This window comes from Gymnodraco acuticeps, unplaced genomic scaffold (genome assembly GCF_902827175.1).
Source record: "Gymnodraco acuticeps unplaced genomic scaffold, fGymAcu1.1, whole genome shotgun sequence".
Lineage (NCBI taxonomy): Eukaryota > Metazoa > Chordata > Actinopteri > Perciformes > Bathydraconidae > Gymnodraco > Gymnodraco acuticeps.
Window position 1 is genome coordinate 106140 of NW_022990595.1, and position 23043 is coordinate 129182.

The 23043-nt window shown below is 40.9% G+C and overlaps 3 pseudogenes; all 3 read right to left on the reverse strand.

The window, feature by feature from the left end:
* Positions 1–2471: 2471 nt before the first annotated feature.
* LOC117554428 lies at positions 2472–6621 on the reverse strand (annotated as a pseudogene).
* A 1563-nt stretch (positions 6622–8184) lies between these two features.
* LOC117554447 lies at positions 8185–15889 on the reverse strand (annotated as a pseudogene).
* An 89-nt stretch (positions 15890–15978) lies between these two features.
* On the reverse strand, positions 15979–20640 carry LOC117554435 (annotated as a pseudogene).
* Positions 20641–23043: the final 2403 nt, after the last annotated feature.

Sequence of the window (23043 nt, forward strand, 5' to 3'; positions counted from 1 at the left end):
CCGTTGAAATCTCCAGAATTCGGCGATTCGTTTCAGTACAAATCTTTACATTGCTTTTAAACAGAAGTTCCACATTACTGATGCCCTCTTTAAGGTCTCCCAGAATATTTGCCGTGCACACACACAGAGGAGACCAAAAATATTGCATCTATCTGTTCCACAGGTAATTTGTATACCGTCAATCACAGAGTCTGGCGAGGCAATGTCAAAATATAGATTTGAAATTACACTCACCAGCTCGACGATCTGTTGGTAACTGTTCGCGACGCCAATTGTGAAGTGAAAACTTCTTTTTAGCAATGTTGAGCCAATCATCAAATGAGGGAAACTGGATTCGCCTGTCAATACACTGATATTTATTGAGAGACAAACGGCCGGAGGATTAACAAAGCAACTCGCACTGTTCAATGCAAGCTGCCAAAATTAACTCTAAACACACAAGACAGAAACATCTCTATATATCCTTTAAAGGAGGGGTCCAAACAGCCCGCCTTTTCCCCTAATCGATTACAGATGAACAGACAAATAAACTCTGTCTGAGCGGGCAGTACCCCTCCCCCACACAGAGAAAGAGTAGTCACTCGTGAAGTTTCTCAGGTCAGCAAAGCATCAGACTAAAATATTCCTTTACAGTGTAAACCTATTAAATGTATAAGTAAACACATTTAGTCAAATAAAGTGACCGACTAGGCCTGTGCAGTTGGTATCAGCTTTGCCCAGCATGGGCTCCTCCATCAGGCCTGGTCCTCCTCACAGAGGAAAGACCCTCAGTCCTCCTCGCAGAGGGAAGACCCTCAGTCCTCTCCAAACCAACAGACAGGACGTCCATCACACGGAGGTGTCTCCCTGAAGTCTCTGCTGCTCTCTGGACACCAGGCTGTCTCAATCCGTCCGCACTGAATATGAGATTGGGAAAATGAAAATAATAAATGCTTTAGACAATAAGAAACATAAAGTTGACTGTTGAGTTGCTCAGTTTTTTTAGATTGTCAATACTATTACTGTATAACTAATATCTCAGGTTAAGAGGCACCTTCAAATAAAGAATGGCCTTTAAATACATTTTGTCTTTTGAATTGTTTGTCTAAAGTCAAGGATCTATAACTGGTACTTAGTTTTAATGATACAGTCTGGTTATTATGCTGTTTGGAGGAGGCCTCACAGGTAAGAGCGCTAACTAGCTTCCATCACATGTACCTTAGCTTGACTTAAATGTATTAAACGTATAGTTAAGTGATATCAAAATATAAATAACTAATGTCATGCAAACATATTAATATTTGCTTGATTCCAGTGTTAAATTTAGCACAATTGCATACCCATTGTTAAGGGGTTTTAAGATTCTGAAGTATTATGTTAAAACTCGATAACTTAGATTATTATTTATAGTTTTGCTGAATAGTTTCATGTCCGCTTACCTTAGAAACGTAAAATGCGACGGCAGCGTGCAGATGGGGAGCATGTTAGCTTAGCTTGGTAGCTTCAGCTAGCTCTGGCACTTCCAGCTCGGTGGCAGGAGGTCCCGCCTCGGCTCCGCCTCTTTGCCCTTATTTGGAGCAGGCTGGAGAAGGCGGGAGTTGAACTCTGACCTCACTGTCGAGCCGTTAGTGGCCGACTCCGCCTACTAAGGGCTTCACGGCAACTCAGCAGAATCTGGGTGACGTCACGGACCCTACGTCCATTTATATATACAGTCTATGGTCCCAACAGGCACTTTGTTGCAGGGACCAAAAAACAGCCCAGGAAGTTTCATCTTCCACACGGCCTTTTAGTCTAAAAACAAATGTGTGATGTCATGAATAGCATTGAGCCAATAAGTCTTGCTTCAGTTTTTTCCCCCAGATGCCTTGAAATAATGGCATCTGTAACTATACTTGTCTAAACATTAATATTGTCACTTTTTTTAATCAGTCCCCAAAAACAGGAGTGAATAGATTTGCTAAGCTAAAGTAACAACTCAAGGCTTTGTAAACCATCAAATTGTACCTCTAAAACATATTGACTACCCTATAGTCTGGGTACTCTATTATAATGCAGTCTCCAGTCAGAAAACCCAATGGACACAGTTATGAGACCATGTTTATATCTTAATGTGCAGGTCATTATATTGCCAGGACCCCATGGTAACTCCCCTTTTAAAGAAGCTACTCATGTACAAAGGCTTTGTTGCAGCAACTGAAGTTCAAATATAAACTGGCTGACCTCCAATACATCACCTTTATACAGCCGTTACAACTAAAGCAAATGACACCCCAGAAAATGCCATTGTGTAGTACCGTTTCTAGCAGCAGACAAGCCCAAGAAAAGACAAATTACAATTTTGAGTCCACTCCTAAATGTTTACCGTTATATGGTAATGTAATATGGAATACTTTTCCTCATTAGGAAACAATTGTTTGCATTTAATTGTTTTTAGCTGTGAGCAGGTCATCAGTGTTCCTTGTGTATTGACACATTAAAAAGCAAACAAATTAAAGTTTGAATAATTTATTATCTCTTTGGGTCCATTGTTTCAGAAAGGTCAGATTCTGTTGCAGTGGTGTTGGACAGTGGGGGCACAGCCACATTAACCGCAGCAGTTGGGAGGACTTCATCGAGCGCCGCTGTGTTGGTACTGTTCAGCACCGCTGCCTTCGACTGCAGGTGGGCCTCAGGAGAGGTTTTTTCTAGACGTTCAGGAACTTCCTCAGCATCTTCATCTGTAGTCGTAGAAGAAATGTGTTAATGTAAAAGGTGCATTGCAGAGTGCCATTTAAAAAAAGAGTTAAGACTTTTCACAACATCCACCTGGTTTTGGGTCGATGATGAATCAGCCCTTTCCTCTGATCTTTGACAGAAAAACAATTCAACATTAAGATTTCATTATGGGCCATTTTAATCTCAATTTAGAGATTGTTAAAGGCTTCAAATGAACAAAGAATAATTCAATACCGGCATTGACTTACCAACTCTGTTTATTCCACTCCTCCACTTGCTGCCATACATTGTAGATCTGCTAATTTTATCAAGAATGGAAGAAGGCTCCTCTGCAGGTATGGGCCGGCTTTTCTGCTTGGCTGGCAAGACCATCATCGGACCCACTCTGGCCTGATGGTCCCACACTAACACAAACCAGCACAATGCATGTTAATTCAGTTACCCGGCCATCATCACGTCTAAAACCTATGCCAAAACATGTGTCACAATTGATCATTATGACGACAGCTGCAGACAATATTCATCATACAAGTTTCTACAAGCTCCCCACCTGTACTGGTCTTCAGTCCGCTCCTCCAGAGGGGTTCACGTTCTTCTGGCTTCACAAACCCTCGAGGCCTAAACTTGCTCGGGCTGCTGGGTTTACTGGGAGTTTGCGCAACTCCAATTGGTCTTTTGCATTGCCCACATAAGTAGTCATTACCATCAGCGGACTGCCATCTGATTAATAAAAAAACATTCAGCACCAATACTTTGTTTTTTGTGTGTAATTTGACATATTTTAGACTGGATCTCACTTACCTTCCATTCACAAAAGTGCACGCCTTGTTTGGTGCATCTGTGCTATTTATTGGAACAGCATTCAGGCGACATGTGATGTAGAGCTATGAGAAAAGCAGGTGTTGGGAAACATGCACACACAATCATGTTTGAGGCAATTTAATAAAGCCTCACCTCCCCTCTGTCCTCATTATAAAATCTGAAGGCATCAATGGACATGTGGAGCTTGTCATCCTGTGTCCTGGCTAAGAATTGAGACCTTGAGCCTGGAAGCTGAGAGTCAACAAAGCACCTATGATGAGGAAAAACAAAAAGAGCAACACTAAATTAGCACTCATGGACTACTATAACCAGAGTCTACATTACCCACAATGCAACTCCACCACTAACATTTCTAGTCATATAGAGAGGCGAAGTCCCTTCCTTTCCGGGGGACCTCCATGGGACCTTATTTCTAAAAAAGTATGTATTGAAGTCAATGGAGAGAGAAAGATGATCTTTCGATCCCGTTTGAATTGTGCCACGAATTCCACATATGACGTTTGTCAATTTAAAAGATAATTTTGCAAGTCAAAAAATAAAAGTGTGTCGTAAAAATGTGACGCAACACTTTTTGTGTGAAACCGCTCAATGAACTACCTCTCGCGTCACAGACCAAGACGGCCGTCACGTTGGCACATTTCACTTCTTCCTTTCAGAATGAGGCGAAAAGTATTAAAAGAGGTGAAAATCACATAGTCTTCTAGTTGCGTATTTTTCATAGTCTTATATTTTAAGAGTTTTACGACAAACTGTGATTTTTTTGACATGGAAATGATTTTCTAAGATTAACAAACATCATATGTGTAATTCATTGCACAATTCAAACGGGGTTGAAAGATAATCTTTCTCTCTCCATTGACTTCAATACATAATTTTTCCGAAATAAGGTCCCATGGGTCAGAAGTAGATGGGCAGGACTTCGCCTCTATAGGCAAGTTCTGGAAGTAGTTCTTTAGAGTCAGAACTGCACAAATCTGACCTGTGCCTTTGCCAATAGTGAAATAGTAAAAGGAAGAACTAGAATACCAAAGATTAAAAGCAAACTGCAGCTAGCCTTAACTAATGGCTAACTTGAAGACAACACTAAAGGACTGATCTTTTATTAACCTGTCACTCGAGTCAGCATTGCTCGTGTCTGAATTAAACCACTTGAAGAGCCTTACACACAGGGGCGCCGTAAGGGGGGAAAGTTAGGACGATTCTAAGGGCCCGTGACTGACAGGTGCCCCAAACATTTTTAGAACATTCAGAAAAAATGTTTAAGTAACCTTTCATCAATAATTAACATAACGTCATATTGATAATGTACTCACTAAACTTACGATTAATTTAACTTATTTTCTTCCAAAAGTTAATTATCCAAAGCCTCTGAACACCCGCCAATTTACATGTAATGGTTTGGTCCTGCCTCCAAACGCTGTGCGGCATCGCACTTTCTAGCAGCAGAGAGTGAGAGCATGTGAGGAGGGATGCTGTTGGTATGTATATTTAATAAAACAAATCTGCTGCTCATGTTATTTTTTTTGTTATAGCATTTTATAAATGATAATATTGGTGTTACTGTTCACTTTATTTTAATTTAAGAGGTCATGTATATTTAAGTTATATTTATGAATATTCCATTCAAAGATGTTATTAAAAAAAGGCATGTACACCATAAAAGATGACTATTGAGATATATTGTCAGGCATGTTAGTGTTATATGAAATAGTGCAGCAGAATGTTGCAGTAGAATTTGCAGTCTGCACAGTGTTATATTTTCACCGCTCAGTGTCAGTAAATATTGTACGGTTAGTATTGGACTACAAGAGATGCAAGCCTGTACAGGTAGTTATTTAAAGCACAAATGAGTCGGTTGGGTTCTGGAGGTGTGCTTACAGCAATTGTGCTTGGTTGGCGTGGCCTGTGCCTGGTGGTGGGGCCCAATGCGATATCTTTTCATGGTGCCCAAAATCCCTGGCGGCACCACTGCTTACAAATTAAACAGCTCCCTCTAGGGTCAGAAAAATACTTTACTTTTTGCCATTTAGCAATTTGCAGCCTTACCCATTTTCAATGAAGGCATGCCTGGGGCTGGAGTGCATGTCAGGGCTCAGTGTAGCCACGCAGCTGCTCACAAACACTCGGAGCCCAATGTGATGCCCAATTCTGACCGAGGCCTCGATGCTGATGGGCTCACCGAGATGAAACACATTAGAGCCTCTTTTGTACTGCCAGTCACCTACACTCGGACAGAAAAAAGTACTAAGTGCAAATAGAGACATGACAACTCATAACATGAGATAATTATCAAAACCCACTTGTCATGATTCTCAAGTTAAACTGCAACATTTCCACTGCAGCCTGGGTCGACATGAAGGGGATCCAGGTAGGCATGAGTGAAGAACTGGACAAACTGTACTTCCTAAGAAACAGAAAACATGCATTTAAAAAAAATACAGACATCATTCAAAGATTTGTACAATGTGAGCTTTAAAAACAAAAAGAGACAAAGACCTTTCGTAATGACATTCAATTGGAATTACAGCCTCCTCCATTCGAACAACACCATATGGAGAGGCCTCAGGAGAGTATATGAGCAGGTTTGTGTAGATCAGAGAGTCCTCAGTTACCTGTGGAGAGTAGACGTGTTTAAAACTAGAAGCTATAATGAATCATATTTGAAATGAAAAAAGTTACCCAGTGTCTGGTGCCGCACTCCACAAGTCCAACACTGATACTGTACTCATCTGCTGAAGACGCTGTAGCTCTGCAGTACTGGTTGTTGGTCTCTACTCCAAGGCGTATCTCGTCACCATCAACAGGAGCTCCAACCGCAAACATGTCGGCTTTGATAACAATCTCCAAAGAGTCTGGATGACAGGTCACTCTGATGGTATTCACCTGCTGCGGTTCCTCAGCCGGAGACTTCTGCTGCTGCTGCCCGAGTTCTGACCTGCCTGTGTTCGCAAGGCTCTGAAACAAAGCATCTTGTGTGGGCAGGAAAGCAAAAGAGGAGCTAACACAGAGTCCTACAAGGAGGATAACCTGAAAATGAAAGGCCTCCATAAGTGAAACTGATAACAGGAAACTGATCGGCTGCTCTCTGTCTTCCTGACTGACTCACAGTAGGCCTATGGTTCAGTGTGAGCGGTGGAGCTTTTTAAACTCTAGCCGATCATTATCCTCATCAGAGCAGCACACCTGCGTCCAATCAGACACGCATCTGCTTAATTGGCTGCACACTCTGAACTCAAGACATGAGGCTGATTGAGAGAGAGGTGAAGGGCGTTTTCACATGTTTAAATGTGCATATATTTGCTTCATTGCTTGTTACTTTGGATTTTAAATAAACTGTTAGTGTTGCAGTTCATGAAAACCATGCAGGAAGATGTTGACATCCCCCTGGATCCTTAATTTGTACACATCACATTATTATTGTGGTCTATGATGTCATTTTATTATGTTTTTAAACTATCATTCATGTTTTGTTGATCTGTACAGACTAAATCAAATCAAATAAAATACAAATGTAAAACTTGTGATTTTGAGCTACATAAATACAATTTGATCTGTGTTTGAGACATAAGACACATATACAAATCAATCCATGCAGTTCAAACAAAGTATTGAAAAGGCCTCCAAATACTTAAAATCAAATGACTTACGAAATATAAAGTTCAAAACTATATTCTTAATTATCCATTTCAGATGTTCAACCTGTACTGTTGCTTAAATATTTTATGTTATTTTAGATTGATCCATTTAGTTTTTTCTGTTCATACTTTTTAGTTTTTTTCGGTCCAAAGGGCCGTTATTGGAGATGTTAGAGTTGAAAGGGGGAGACAGACGGGAGGACATGCAGGAAATGTTCAGCTGGTTCAGGATTCAAACTAGTTTACGAGGCAGCGGTGGCTGAATATGGGCTGCCAGCTCTAACCACTGACATATCGGGCAAACCCATTCTTATCAAGGGTTATTGACCTAACCTCTTTCACTCTTTCCTATTAATATCTCCTTTGTATTTGGACACATTGTATTGTCTTGTATGTGAATAGCACTTATTTTGGTGCGCTCAAAACACAACCCAAGCTTTAAAAATATATATTTATTATTATTTATGATAATAACGGCTGCTCTTGCTTTGATTTCCCCTTCCTACTCAGAGGTGAAGAACAATAAATAAAGTGAGGCTGTCCACAAAACCTCACAAAGACTGAAGGAAAGAGGAGGAGTACAATGTGAGTCAGCTTTAGTATTTATTAGTGAGTTCATAACTGAAAAGGCCATGAAGACGAGCTTAGCATGCATTCTTATTTTCATTCAGCTTTTTGAAGGTAAGAGAAATTCACGTTTTATTTTCCTCTTTCAAACACAGATATGTGTATCCTGACAGCTGACATCAACATGTAATGTTCATACAGTGTAATCTGTTTTTATTTACGGGGATGTTTCATCAGACCAGTTGTGTGGCTTTGTTTAGAGCCATGTTAGGTATCAACAGTAAATACTAAAAATCCTTGTTTCTTTAATGTTTATGTTGTATAAACATTCCTTACTAAACAATCATTAAAATAATCGTGTTGCTAGTATTAAGCTATAAGTATTACGCTGAAGTTTGGTCAGGGAGGGTGAGATTGATAGACAAATGTTGAATCCTTTATTGTCTGGATTGTTATGCTTCGCCTACTTGTAAGGCAAAACCATCAAAGGGCCGAGAGTAACAGTTTCACGTGCCACCAAATCTGAAACATGAAAACAAATGAAAGTGAGAGTCAAATAATATTTAGTTGGGACAGTTTTCACAGACAGATCACAGATTATGAAAGTTATAAAACTGTAGGATTTACAGTTTACCTTCAGGGATCAGACTTCCGAGGTATGTTTGACCGGTGGGAGAGTTGCTGGAGCATGTATCGTGGCAACATCGACACACATCATCACTGCCATCGACATTTATCCATCTGATGATTAGTATACAGAATTAATAATTGTTTTCCTTTAGCTTTGAGTTGAGGACATTTACACCCAAATCCAATGTTGAAATAATAGCCATTTATTTGTATACATATACTCCATGGGCAACGTCAACATTCTAAAATATTCTTAAAGCTTACATTTAGCACATTCCTCACACATGTGTACTGTTTCAGTCAAAATGCTGAGGTAAGCATCACTGTTACATTGATCTGGCTGTACAGAGACAGCATGGAAAATTCATTTTAGAAAGTATGTATCCTTATATTTACAGTAAACGTTAGACCTCATTACAAATATGTTTCCTTAATTAAGTAACTTGATTACTTCAGCAGCAAGAAATATTAAGAGCAAAAACTTGAACCACTTTTAGCTTATAAATAATTGTTAACCCGATGAGCCTTTGTAAATGATACACTGACAAACCTTTTGCAATATTACAGTAAGGAGCAACAATTCACAAAATAAGTAATAAAAGCAACTTGAATTTATATAATTGCAGGCCTTGTTGACGGGGCTGCTCTTCCGCGTTTCAGAGGTCGCTTTCAGCTGGCAAGTGATAAAAACCTAATATAAGAGAGACCAAAGAAATGTCATTATACAACTTCGAAGCATTTCCAAACATGACAAAGTCATTCAGGTTATAGAAGTGGCTCACTGAGTTCCTTGTGTCGTGGGGGAACAGGAAGGCATCGAGCTGCAGCTGAAGAGAAGAAGATCTTGTTCTGGGATTGAAAAGTGCATTTGATCCGTCCTCTTTGGCATCATTGAAGCACCTGACGAAACAAATTTGAATGCAATTTAAGAGCCAATTATCAGGATCATACTGTATTCTGAGCTTCTCTTACCCATGGTTTTCGATAAAGTAGGATCTGGGGGCTGATTTCAGGTCAGGAGACAGAGCGGCGACACAGCTGTCGATAAACAGGCATCTGTTGTCCCGCATCAGGACCGCTGTAAGAGGCCTCGAGGTGCAGGAGGTCTCCGGTGTAGAAGACACTGGTGAGCGTCTCTCCTGTCCAGTCCTCTACAATTAAACACAAGCGTCACTCACCGTAATTGAAGTCAACACATTTCTGTGTTTCTGTTTATACTCAGTTATATATTGTTTCCCCCAAAAAATGGCCTGACTTAACTTACATTTAAATGTATAATCAATTATATTTAACCATGTAACTTTGAATTAGGTGATTCTGTAATGAGTTACAGTACCGAAGGAGTGGCAGACCGGGGTGGTGGTTCCCCTTTTCAAAAAGGGGGATCAGAGGGTGTGTGCCAATTACAGAGGCATCACACTACTCAGCCTCCCCGGGAAAGTTTACTCTAAGGTACTCGAAAGGACGGTCATGCCGATTGTCGAACCTCAGATTGTGGAGGAACAATGCGGATTCCGTCCTGGTCGTGGAACGACGGACCAGCTTTTTACTCTTGCAAGGATCCTGGAGGGGGCCTGGGAGTACGCTTATCCGGTCTACATGTGTTTTGTAGACTTGGAGAAGGCGTGTGACCGAGTTCCCAGTGAGTTACTGTGGGAGGTCCTGCGGGAGTGTGGGGTCTCTACTCAGGGCAATCCAATCTCTGTACTCCCAAAGCGAGAGCTGTGTCCGGGTCCTCGGCAGTAAGTCGTACCCATTTCCGGTGAGGGTTGGCCTCCGCCAGGGCTGCGCTTTGTCACCAATCCTGTTTGTAATATACATGGATCGGATTTCGAGGCGTAGTCATGGGGGAGGGGGTCTGCTGTTCGGTGGACTAAGGATTGCACCACTGCTTTTTGCAGATGATGTGGTTCTAATGGCTTCATCGGTCTGTGACCTTCAGCACTCACTGGATCGGTTCGCAAACGAGTGTGAAGAGGCTGGGATGAGGATCAGCACCTCCAAATCTGAGGCCATGGTTCTCAGCAGGAAACCGATGGACTGTCCACTCCAAGTAGGGAATGAGTTCTTACCCCAAGTGAAGGAGTTCAAGTATCTCGGGGTCTTGTTCTCGAGTGAGGGAACAATGGAGTGTGAGATGGGCCGGAGAATCGGACTAGCGGGAGCGGTACTGCAGTCGCTTTACCGCACCGTTGTGACGAAAAGGGAGCTGAGCCAGAAGGCAAAGCTCTCTGTCTACCGGGCCATTTTCGTTCCTACCCTCACCTATGGTCATGAAGGATGGGTCATGACCGAAAGAAAGAGATCGCGGATACAAGCGGCCGAGATGGGTTTTCTCCGCAGGGTGGCTGGTGTCTCCCTTAGGGATAAGGTGAGAAGTTCGGTCATCCGGGAGGGACTCGGAGTTGAACCGCTCCTCCTTCGCGTCGAAAGGAGCCAGTTGAGGTGGTTCGGGCACCTAGTTAGGATGCCACCTGGGCGCCTCCCTAGGGAGGTGTTCCAGGCACGTCCAGCTGGGAAGAGACCAAGGGGTAGACCTAGGACCAGGTGGAGGGATTATATCCAGGGCTGCACATAACTGGTGCGCAGGTGCGCATGCGCACCTCCGCCAAAAAAAGAGCACCGGGTCATTTGAAAAAAGGCGCATTTGCGTACCAACATTGAGAGAGAGAGGAGAGAGGGAGAGAGAGAAGGGAGAAGAGAAAACAGGAGAGAGAAGAGAGAAGAGAGGAGAGAGAGAAAGATATTTGCGAGTTGCATATGAACTCAGGGCCGGCCCGTAGCACTGGCATTATAGATGTTCGCCTAGGGCGCCAGATCTGTGGAGGCGCTGCGCTGGCAGTTCTGGGAGGGGAACAAATATTTTTGACCATTGGTGCTCATCCTAATTTTCGGCCTTGATGTAACAATATTCATAATTAAGTAAATGTAACACCCTTTTCACCCCGGTTACACGTTTCATTTGCCCTGCACGATGGGCGCTGTAAGTGATGAAAATGGGGGATGTTGGCTTATCTGGCGCCCGCAGCTCACAGCCAAAGTGCGAGTGAGCGAGGGAGAGAGGGAGGGTGCACCGGTTCCGGCGCAGTTGTTATTAGAATCTGGTGCTAGCTGCTCTAACGGATATAAGAAGAAGATGTTTCTACAATAATGTGGAGGAGAGCTCTCACCAGTAAGATAGAGAGGCTGATAACTAGCTCAGTGAGGTAAGGACTCTGAGTTTTTAGATCAGGGGTGCCCAACCAGTCGATCGCGATCAACCAGATTCCCAGTCGATCGCGAGATGTGTCTAAAAATTGAACAACAACATTCTGTTTTATCGTTAATGTCCTATAACATAATCTTCCCGTGCCAGAATAATGCACTTGAACGCATCAAAGCTTTGTGATTGGCCGGCGTGACCCCATGTGTCGGGGCGTGGCTGGTGGGCAGTGGGCACTATTTCGCTGACGTTGTCCGTGTCAACAGGAGTGACAGTCCGCACACACACAAGACCGCAATTATGGCAGAAGCAAAACAGCCCAAAATATATAATTTTCACTCCGAGCGGGAGGATGATTATTTGTGTATCTATTCCAATTCAAAGTCCATCTGTCTCATCTGCAATGCGAGCGTGGATTTATCGAAGAAGGGTAATTTAGGAGCGGCATTTCAAAACAGTGCACAAACGCTACGAGACGGAATTCCCTCCTAATTCTGCCCTACGCTCCCAAAAGGGGAGGGGCCTGAAAGGACAGCTAAATGCACAGCAGTCCATTTCCACCAGGCTCAACAACAAGAGCAAGGCTGCTACCAGAGCATCTTATCGAGTCAGGCACGTTCTTGCGAAACACATGAAGTCTTTCAAAGACGGCGAAGTTGTGAAAGAAGCTTTCCTGGAGGCTGCCGACACGCTTTTGGGGGACAGTAAAAATAACAGTAGCATTTCAACAGGTTTTTGATATAATACAAACTCAAGTTAGATACCGTTATTAATCAGCTGTAAGTTTTTGTTTGTTTGAACTTATTCATTACAATTATTGTACAAAATGGTATAAGAATGCAAACATTAAGATCTGTTCTGTTTAAATTGATTATAGTCTATTATCAATTCAGGTTAAGAAACTAGTGTTGCTTGCATCCTATTTTAAAGGCATTTATTTTTATACTCCACTAAAATGCAATAAAAAAAGGGTTCGATTCTATTAATTTTGTCTTTTTTATTGCACTTTGGCAGCAGATTCCTGTGTAGCTTCAGATCTGAGTTGTCTTATTAGTAAGCCTCATTTATACTTTTGTAGCAACACTATTTTTATATAAGGACAAAGAAAGGGTTCAGAGTCTTTTCTTTTTTCCCTGTGTCATATGTGGCACAGTGGCAGCACTGTTCAATGTTTCTTGAAAACATTACCCACTGTAGTATGTGACGTGTGAATAAACTCCAACTCTGTATCAACAACACTGTTGTGTAGCTTCAGTTAAATACTTGTATGTGTGTAGATTAGAAAGAGGTAAGATAAAGGATCTGCAGTATTTTATGAAGTATTCATCGTACAAAGGTCAGTTTTATAAAAGTAGAAGTGTGTATTCACCTGGTAGTAGGCTGTCAGTAACTACATCTCTCTATTTGGACTGGTAGATCTCGGAAGACTGGCAACTTTAAAAGTAGCTCTCGGTTAAAAAAAGGTTGGGCACCCCTGGTTTAGATAGTTCACTTTAGTCTAAGTTATATCTCAGTGGGTCTCAAACGGTTTGGTCACAATTTATGCAAACACATATTTCCAAGGCACTCCTTTATAATTATTGGGATAAACAGGTTTGAAATCATTCCAATGTATAGGCTACTATAGGACAGTAACCAAAAATATCCTTTAAAACTGGAGAGATAACAAAAAAAATGCATAAATAAATAAATGTTAAGGTAAAATAAGATATGAACAACAATAATAAAATAAGTTACATTAATTTGTTATTGGCTATGGTAGGTTATTGGTTATGTTCACATACTTATTTGATTACATCCACTTGTCTAAGATGACAACAGAGACTTTCGACCCAAAACCAGCTGTTGATTTGTGGATGCAAGCAGCTAATCGCAGACTCAACCAGAGAGAAAGTAGTAGGCCTACATCATCAGCTACCATGTCTGAGAGGAAGACAGTGAGGAGAACAGTCAGGAGGGTAGTGATGACAGCTTGTAGGATTACTGGTCGTGCTAATGTTGTCTTGTGTTCACCTCTGCATGTGTGTTCTGTGCCGTGTGTCTGGCAAATAAAGTCAAGACCCCCTCAAAAGTTACAGTTTATTTCATTTTAAGGATGAGCACCAAGCAACATCTCCAGGTGCTCCTTTGAGAACCAGGGCAAAAAAGTTATGTGCACCCCTGATTATATCTCTTCGCTGGCCTGGGAGCGCCTTGGGATCCCCCAGTCAGAGCTGGTTGATGTGGCCAGGGAAAATACAATTTGGGGCTCTCTGCTGGAACTGCTACCCCCCGCATAAGGAATACTTCACATATAAATGTTCATTTTGTATTAAACAATGAACGGTGGTTTTTTTCTAACTTAAAATGGTGGTCACATTTAAGAAAAGCAAAACATCCATTTACAATGTCTTAAAAAACTTGAGCAGGAAAATCAAAGACCCATTTTTCAAGTAGTGTACTAAAAAAAATAAAGAAAAATTGCCCTGCGAAATACTACACTGCTTATGTATTATTTGAGAATGAATGTACACATTGTCTGACTCTTTAGTGGGTGATATTCCTTTAAAAAGGTACATAAATTATATATTTAAAAAAATCTCCAGTTCTCCAACATGCCTGGAAATTGAGAGGGGAGGGGTTTTCCGTTCAAATCTGCAACTTCACTGCTAGACTGCTGTATTATTTGACTTTAACTTTATATTTATTTGTTGTTCCTTTATTTTATTTTATCTTCACTATATATGTAAAGCGTCTTTGAGCACCTGTAAAAGCGCTAACAAATTAAATCTATTATTAGATGCCACTATATCCCATACACTGGTCCTTGAGGTAAAGTGTGTGACTACTTCATCCACCACATACTACATGCACACCATATATATTTAACTATGTAACTTTGAATTAGGTGATTCTGTAATGAGTTTTGAAACTGTGATTGAGTGTTTCTTTAGTGGTTGAGAAAATGCTCCAACTTATAAATAAGGAATACTTCACATATAAAAGTTCATTTTGTATTAAACAATGACCCGCATTTAACAAAAGCAAAACATCCAATTACAATGTCTTACAAAACTAGTGCAGGAAAATCAAAGACCCATTAGTAGTAGTGTACTAAAACCTTATTAAAAATAAATTAATAATAATAATTGCCCTGCGAAATACTACACTGTTTATGTATCATTTGAGAATTCAACGTAAGGAATTAATGTACACATTGTCTTTAGTGGGCGATATTCCTTTAAAAAGATACATAAATTATATATTTAAAAACAACTCCAGTTCTCCAACATGCCTGGAAATTGAGAGGTGAGGGGTTTTCCGTTCAAATCTGCAACTGCACTGCTAGATGCCACTATATCCTACACACTGGTCCTTGAGGTAAAGTGTGTGACTACTTCATCCACCACATACTACATGCACACTTCAAAAAAACCTTCAATGAAACAATGAATAGGTCTCACATACTTTACTTTACTCATCAGCTTTAGAGAGAAAGCACCTGTTGAATACACAGCAGGAAGAGAGAGGGGCGGCTGCTGAGAGTGACTGCCATCAAACTTTGTCCTCCTGTCCCGGAAAGGTAACAAAGTCAGCCGAGAAGAAGAAGTCACAAAAAAGATTCTCTGCACAACACAATAAAAACATCTCACCTCTTATAGTGACAGGAAACAGGAACAACAGCACGGGTCATTCTTTTGATGCCAGGTTGCCCGGCGACTAGTAAGATTATCAGCTTGTTTGAGTAGATCACAGAGTCCTTAGATGTCTATAGAGAATACAAAATAACTAAAATCAGGGACACTTCTGGAAACACAAATCAAAACTACCACTTAAGCAACCACAGTTATATATCCAGCATCTCCTATTAATCATCAACAACTTCCAGTCACTTTGGAGCCACAGTCTTGTAGTCCAGCTTCAAATACATATTCAGAGTCACCAGCAGCAACAGGTCGACACTGACTGCTCTGTGAATGCTTGACTTCTAATAATATATCTGATAATCAAGTTTTTTTTTATCTAACTGATCCCAATCCTGTGTTGTCGGTTTGAACTACCCATTTTGAAGATTTGATCTAGATTAAAGCTTGGATTGGATTTCCTGATCTGATAAAGTGATCCTAATCCTATTTTTTGGTTTTGAACTACCCAAAATCCAAATCTAATCAGATTTGGATTAAAAGTTTTGAACTCCTGGGACCAGGATATTATATTAAATGACACCCCAGAAAAGAAAAGCCATCTTGTAGTACCATTTTTAGCAGCAGACAAGCACAATAAAAAACATGGAAGACAAATTGCAATTTTGGGTCCCCCTTAAATGTTTACTGTTCTATGGAATACTTTTCCTCATTAGGAAACAATTGTTTGCATTTAATTGTTTTTAGCTGTGAGCAGGTCATCTGTTTTCCTTGTGTATTGACACATTAAAAAGCAAACAAATTAAAGTTTGAATAATTTATTATCTCTTTGGGTCCATTGTTTCAGAAAGGTCAGATTCTGTTGCAGTGGTGTTGGACAGTGGGGGCACAGCCACATTAACCGCAGCAGTTGGGAGGACTTCATCGAGCGCCGCTGTGTTGGTACTGTTCAGCACCGCTGCCTTCGACTGCAGGTGGGCCTCAGGAGAGGTTTTTTCTAGACGTTCAGGAACTTCCTCAGCATCTTCATCTGTAGTCGTAGAAGAAATGTGTTAATGTAAAAGGTGCATTGCAGAGTGCCATTTAAAAAAAGAGTTAAGACTTTTCACAACATCCACCTGGTTTTGGGTCGATGATGAATCAGCCCTTTCCTCTGATCTTTGACAGAAAAACAATTCAACATTAAGATTTCATTATGGGCCATTTTAATCTCAATTTAGAGATTGTTAAAGGCTTCAAATGAACAAAGAATAATTCAATACCGGCATTGACTTACCAACTCTGTTTATTCCACTCCTCCACTTGCTGCCAAACATTGTAGATCTGCTAATTTTATCAAGAATGGAAGAAGGCTCCTCTGCAGGTATGGGCCGGCTTTTCTGCTTGGCTGGCAAGACCATCATCGGACCCACTCTGGCCTGATGGTCCCACACTAACACAAACCAGCACAATGCATGTTAATTCAGTTACCCAGCCATCATCACGTCTAAAACCTATGCCAAAACATGTGTCACAATTGATCATTATGACGACAGCTGCAGACAATATTCATCATACAAGTTTCTACAAGCTCCCCACCTGTACTGGTCTTCAGTCCGCTCCTCTAGAGGGGTTCACGTTCTTCTGGCTTCACAAACCCTCGAGGCCTAAACTTGCTCGGGCTGCTGGGTTTACTGGGAGTTTGCGCAACTCCAATTGGTCTTTTGCATTGCCCACATAAGTAGTCATTACCATCAGCGGACTGCCATCTGATAAATAAAAAAACATTCAGCACCAATACTTTGTTTTTTGTGTGTAATTTGACATATTTTAGACTGGATCTCACTTACCTTCCATTCACAAAAGTGCACGCCTTGTTTGGTGCATCTGTGCTATTTATTGGAACAGCATTCAGGCGACATGTGATGTAGAGCTATGAGAAAAGCAGGTGTTGGGAAACATGCACACACAATCATGTTTGAGGCAATTTAATAGAGCCTCACCTCCCCTCTGTCCTCATTATAAAATCTGAAGGCATCAATGGACATGTGGAGCTTGTCATCCTGTGTCCTGGCTAAGAATTGAGACCTTGAGCCTGGAAGCTGAGAGTCAACAAAGCACCTATGATGAGGAAAAACAAAAAGAGCAACACTAAATTAGCACTCATGGACTACTATAACCAGAGTCTACATTACCCACAATGCAACTCCACCACTAACATTTCTAAACATATAATGAGGCGAAGTCCCTTACTTTCCGGGGGACCTCCATGGGACCTTATTTCTAAAAAAGTATGTATTGAAGTCAATGGAGAGAGAAAGATGATCTTTCGATCCCGTTTGAATTGTGCCACGAATTCCACATATGACGTTTGTCAATTTAAAAGATAATTTTGCAAGTCAAAAAATAAAAGTGTGTCGTAAAAATGTGACAACACTTTTTGTGTGAAACCGCTCAATGAACTACCTCTCGCGTCACGGTCCAAGACGGCCGTCACGTTGGCACATTTCACTTCTTCCTTTCAGAATGAGGCGAAAAGTATTAAAAGAGGTGAAAATCACATAGTCTTCTAGTTGCGTATTTTTCATAGTCTTATATTTTAAGAGTTTTACGACAAACTGTGATTTTTTTGACATGGAAATGATTTTCTAAGATTAACAAACATCATATGTGTAATTCATTGCACAATTCAAACGGGGTTGAAAGATAACCTTTCTCTCTCCATTGACTTCAATACATAATTTTTCCGAAATAAGGTCCCATGGGTCAGAAGTAGATGGGCGGGACTTCGCCTCTATAGGCAAGTTCTGGAAGTAGTTCTTTAGAGTCAGAACTGCACAAATCTGACCTGTGCCTTTGCCAATAGTGAAATAGTGAAAGGAAGAACTAGAATACCAAAGATTAAAAGCAAACTGCAGCTAGCCTTAACTAATGGCTAACTTGAAGACAACACTAAAGGACTGAGCTTTTATTAACCTGTCACTCGAGTCAGCATTGCTCGTGTCTGAATTAAACCACTTGAAGAGCCTTACACACAGGGGCGCCGTAAGGGGGGAAAGTTAGGACGATTCTAAGGGCCCGTGACTGACAGGTGCCCCAAACATTTTTAGAACATTCAGAAAAAATGTTTAAGTAACCTTTCATCAATAATTAACATTAATATAACGTCATATTGATAATGTACTCACTAAACTTATGATTAATTTAACTTATTTTCTTCCAAAAGTTAATTATCCAAAGCCTCTGAACACCCGCCAATTTACATGTAATGGTTTGGTCCTGCCTCCAAACGCTGTGCGGCATCGCACTTTCTAGCAGCAGAGAGTGAGAGCATGTGAGGAGGGATGCTGTTGGTATGTATATTTAATAGGGCCGGGACTTTAACGCGTTAATTAAGATTAATTACACAAAAATTAACGCGTTAAAAAAATTAACGCATTTTAATCGCACTTATTTTTGCACCGCGGAACGTTTCTCACTGGATGAGTTTCAGGCGTACCGATTATACTGGAGCACCAACTAACGTTCATGACTTCAGACAACAACAAACCACAGTGAACAAACAGTGGGAAATGTTTGTTTTAAAAAACGGACGGATGGAAGCGTCGATAAGAGCACGGTTGTGTGCAAATTATGCAAAAAGGAATTTGCATATCACCGCAGCACATCAAGCCTCAAGTATCACCTCAATGCAAAACATATAGCAGCTAGCGTGGACGTTAGCCTCTTTTATCGCGTTCACACCAAAAGAGTTTGGTACTAAATTAGTTCATGAGAACCTTTTTACCCCCACGAGAGTCCCTGCTAGAGAGCAGAGAGCTGCTAGAGAGCAGGGACTTTCGTGCGGCTCTCTTGTGAGAAAAGAGCTATATGTCTGATTGGCTGGGCGGATTGCAAACCACGCCCCGTAAAACTCCCAAAAAGTTTTGTGAAGCCGCCATTTTATTATCCTCGCATTAGCATTAGCATTAGCCCAGCGCAGAAACGCAGAGAGACTAATTTATGGCAACACAAAATAAAACATGGGAGCGGTGGAGATGAGGAGGTGTCGGCGTTCTGGCGATTTACAGGCCCCAACTCCGGGGACTTCCGGCCGGGGACTTTGGGCGGCAGTATACGCCGTTTGCGGCCTGCCAGTAAACCCAAAGCAGAAGAAGAAGAAGTGACGTCGGCGGCTTCATTTGCCTAATCCACCCCCAGGTTCAAAGAGTTCTCATGAACTAAATTCTCATGAACCTTTGTGGGAAAAGTACTGCGGTGTGAATGCGCCTAATGGTATACTAAAATCCATGTGAAAAAAATTGCTTCTCACTGTTCTCAGGTCAAATATTTATATGTGATTAAAAATGCGATTAATTTCAATTAATTAATTACAAAGCCTCTAATTAATTAGATTAATTTTTTTAATCGAGTCCCAGCCCTAATATTTAATAAAACAAATCTGCTGCTTATGTTATTTTTTTTGTTATAGCATTTTATAAATGATAATATTGGTGTTAATGTTCACTTTATTTTAATTTAAGAGGTCATGTATATTTAAGTTATATTTATTTAGATTTATGAATATTCCATTCAAAAATTTTATTAAAAAAAGGCATGTACACCATAAAAGATGACTAACATGCCTGACAATATATCTATAGTGTTATATGAAATAGTGCAGCAGAATGTTGTAGTAGAATTTGCAGTCTGCACAGTGTTATATTTTCACCGCTCAGTGTCAGTAAATATTGTACGGTTAGTATTGGACTACAAGAGATGCAAGCCTGTACAGGTAGTTATTTAAAGCACAAATGAGTCGGTTGGGTTCTGGAGGTGTGCTTACAGCAATTGTGCTTGGTTGGCGTGGCCTGTGCCTGGTGGTGGGGCCCAATGCGATATCTTTTCATGGTGCCCAAAATCCCTGGCGGCACCACTGCTTACAAATTAAACAGCTCCCTCTAGGGTCAGAAAAATACTTTACTTTTTGCCATTTAGCAATTTGCAGCCTTACCCATTTTCAATGAAGGCATGCCTGGGGCTGGAGTGCATGTCAGGGCTCAGTGTAGCCACGCAGCTGCTCACAAACACTCGGAGCCCAATGTGATGCCCAATTCTGACCGAGGCCTCGATGCCGATGGGCTCACCGAGATGAAACACATTAGAGCCTCTTTTGTACTGCCAGTCACCTGCACACGGACAGAAAAAAAGTACTAAGTGCAAATAGAGACATGACAACTCATAACATGAGATAATTATCAAAAACCCACTTGTCATGATTCTCAAGTTAAACTGCAACATTTCCACTGCAGCCTGGGTCGACATGAAGGGGATCCAGGTAGGCATGAGTGAAGAACTGGACAAACTGTACTTCCTAAGAAACAGAAAACATGCATTTTAAAAAAAGACAGACATCATTCAAAGATTTTTACAATGTGAGCTTTAAAAACAAAAAGAGACAAAGACCTTTCGTAATGACATTCAATTGGAATTACAGCCTCCTCCATTCGAAACAACACCATATGGAGAGGCCTCAGGAGAGTATATGAGCAGGTTTGTGTAGATCAGAGAGTCCTCAGTTACCTGTGGAGAGTAGACGTGTTTTAAAACTAGAAGCTATAATGAATCATATTTTAAATGAAAAAGTTACCCAGTGTCTTGTGCCGCACTCCACAAGTCCAACACTGATACTGTACTCATCTGCTGAAGACGCTGTAGCTCTGCAGTACTGGTTGTTGGTCTCTACTCCAAGGCGTATCTCGTCACCCATCAACAGGAGCTCCAACCGCAAACATGTCGGCTTTGATAACAATCTCCAAAGAGTCTGGATGACAGGTCACTCTGATGGTATTCACCTGCTGCGGTTCCTCAGCCGGAGACTTCTGCTGCTGCCCGAGTTCTGACCTGCCTGTGTTCGCAAGGCTCTGAAACAAAGCATCTTGTGTGGGCAGGAAAGCAAAAGAGGAGCTAACACAGAGTCCTACAAGGAGGATAACCTGAAAATGAAAGGCCTCCATAAGTGAAACTGATCGGCTGCTCTCTGTCTTCCTGACAGACTCACAGTAGGCCTATGGTTCAGTGTGAGCGGTGGAGCTTTTTAAACTCTAGCCGATCATTATCCTCATCAGAGCAGCACACCTGCGTCCAATCAGACACGCATCTGCTTAATTGGCTGCACACTCTGAACTCAAGACATGAGGCTGATTGAGAGAGAGGTGAAGGGCGTTTTCACATGTTTAAAATGTGTATATATTTGCTTCATTGCTTGATACTTTGGATTTTAAATAGTGATGGCGAGATGAAGCCTTATGAAGCTTTGAAGCTTTCCAGCCAATTGGTTCGCAAAAGGGTTCATCTCATGAGGCTTCATCATGGGCTTCATTTGAACACAAACCCCCCTGCTGGTCAAAGTGTGTAAAACAGGCAGATTGGACATCTCAACAGTGTGCTCTATCTCATACCGAGTTCCCAATGAGTAAAGCCTTAGAATACCTCTAAACAACGAACATTAAATCATATTTTCATGTTAACAATATTGTTTTTATTCCAGTTGAATGATTGTGATTGAAAAGCCTAAGGAGGCTGGTAAACATTGCAAAGAGGGATTTGTATTCCTTACTAATATTCATAAACGTAACCATGTTGTAGCCTGAGAAAGGCTAAACCATATCAAAGAATACATTTATTAACTACATTATCTCATTTAGCTGTAGCTTTTATAAACAACAAAAAAGACGTATTGACGAGTCATTGAACCAGGGACCCTGCGGTCGTGAGTCAACTGCTTTCCAGCTGAGCCACAGCACACACACTGAATCTCCCTGAAAATACTGTAACATATGTATTCCTGTATTTATTCATTCATGTTTTTTTTACTACATTTATTTATGCTTGTATCTATTTATACTTATGACATGTTCCGACCTCTATATAGGTGAGGTTTTGAGCTCTTTTAATTCCATCGTGTCACCAGCGGGCCCGGGTACAGGAGGGGTAATATCGTTCTTATTATACATCCATGGGTATTATGAGCGTTGTGGTTCAACGGTTCAACCGATCAGAATCGCTTCCTGAAGCAGTCACGTGGTATCGACAGGCAGCGAGGCTTCGTTTGTCATCGATGACGTCACTGGCCCAAAACGATACAAGCCTCGATACAAGCTTCACAAAAAGCTTCGGGGATTACTCGACACACGCTCCGAAGCCTCGGCGCAATACGTAACATCACTAATTTTAAATAAACTGTTAGTGTTGCAGTTCATGAAAACCATGCAGGAAGATTTTGACATCCCCCTGGATCCTTAATTTGTATACACTATCACATTATTATTGTGGTCTATGATGTCATTTTATTATGTTTTTAAACTATCATTCATGTTTTGTTGATCTGTACAGACTAAATCAAATACAAATAAAATACAAATGTAAAACTTGTGATTTTGAGCTACATAAATACAATTTGATCTCTGTTTGAAACATAAGACACATATACAAATCAATCCATGCAGTTTCAAACAAAGTATTGAAAATGCCTCCAAAACTTCAAATCAAATGACTTACGAAATATAAAGTTCAAAAACTATATTCTTAATTATCCATTTCAGATGTTCAACCTGTACTGTTGCTTAAATATTTTATGTTATTTTAGATTGATCCATTTTGTTTTTTCTGTTCATACTTTTTAGTTTTTTTCGGTCCAAAGGGCCGTTATTGGAGATGTTAGAGTTGAAAGGGGGAGGACAGAGGGGAGGACATGCCAGAAATGTTCAGGCTGGTTCAGGATTCAAACTGGTTTACGAGGCAGCGGTGGCTGAATATGGGCTGCCAGCTCTAACCACTGACATATCAGCGAAACCTTTTATCAAGGGTTATGACCTAACCTTTCACTCTTTCCTATTAATATCTCCTT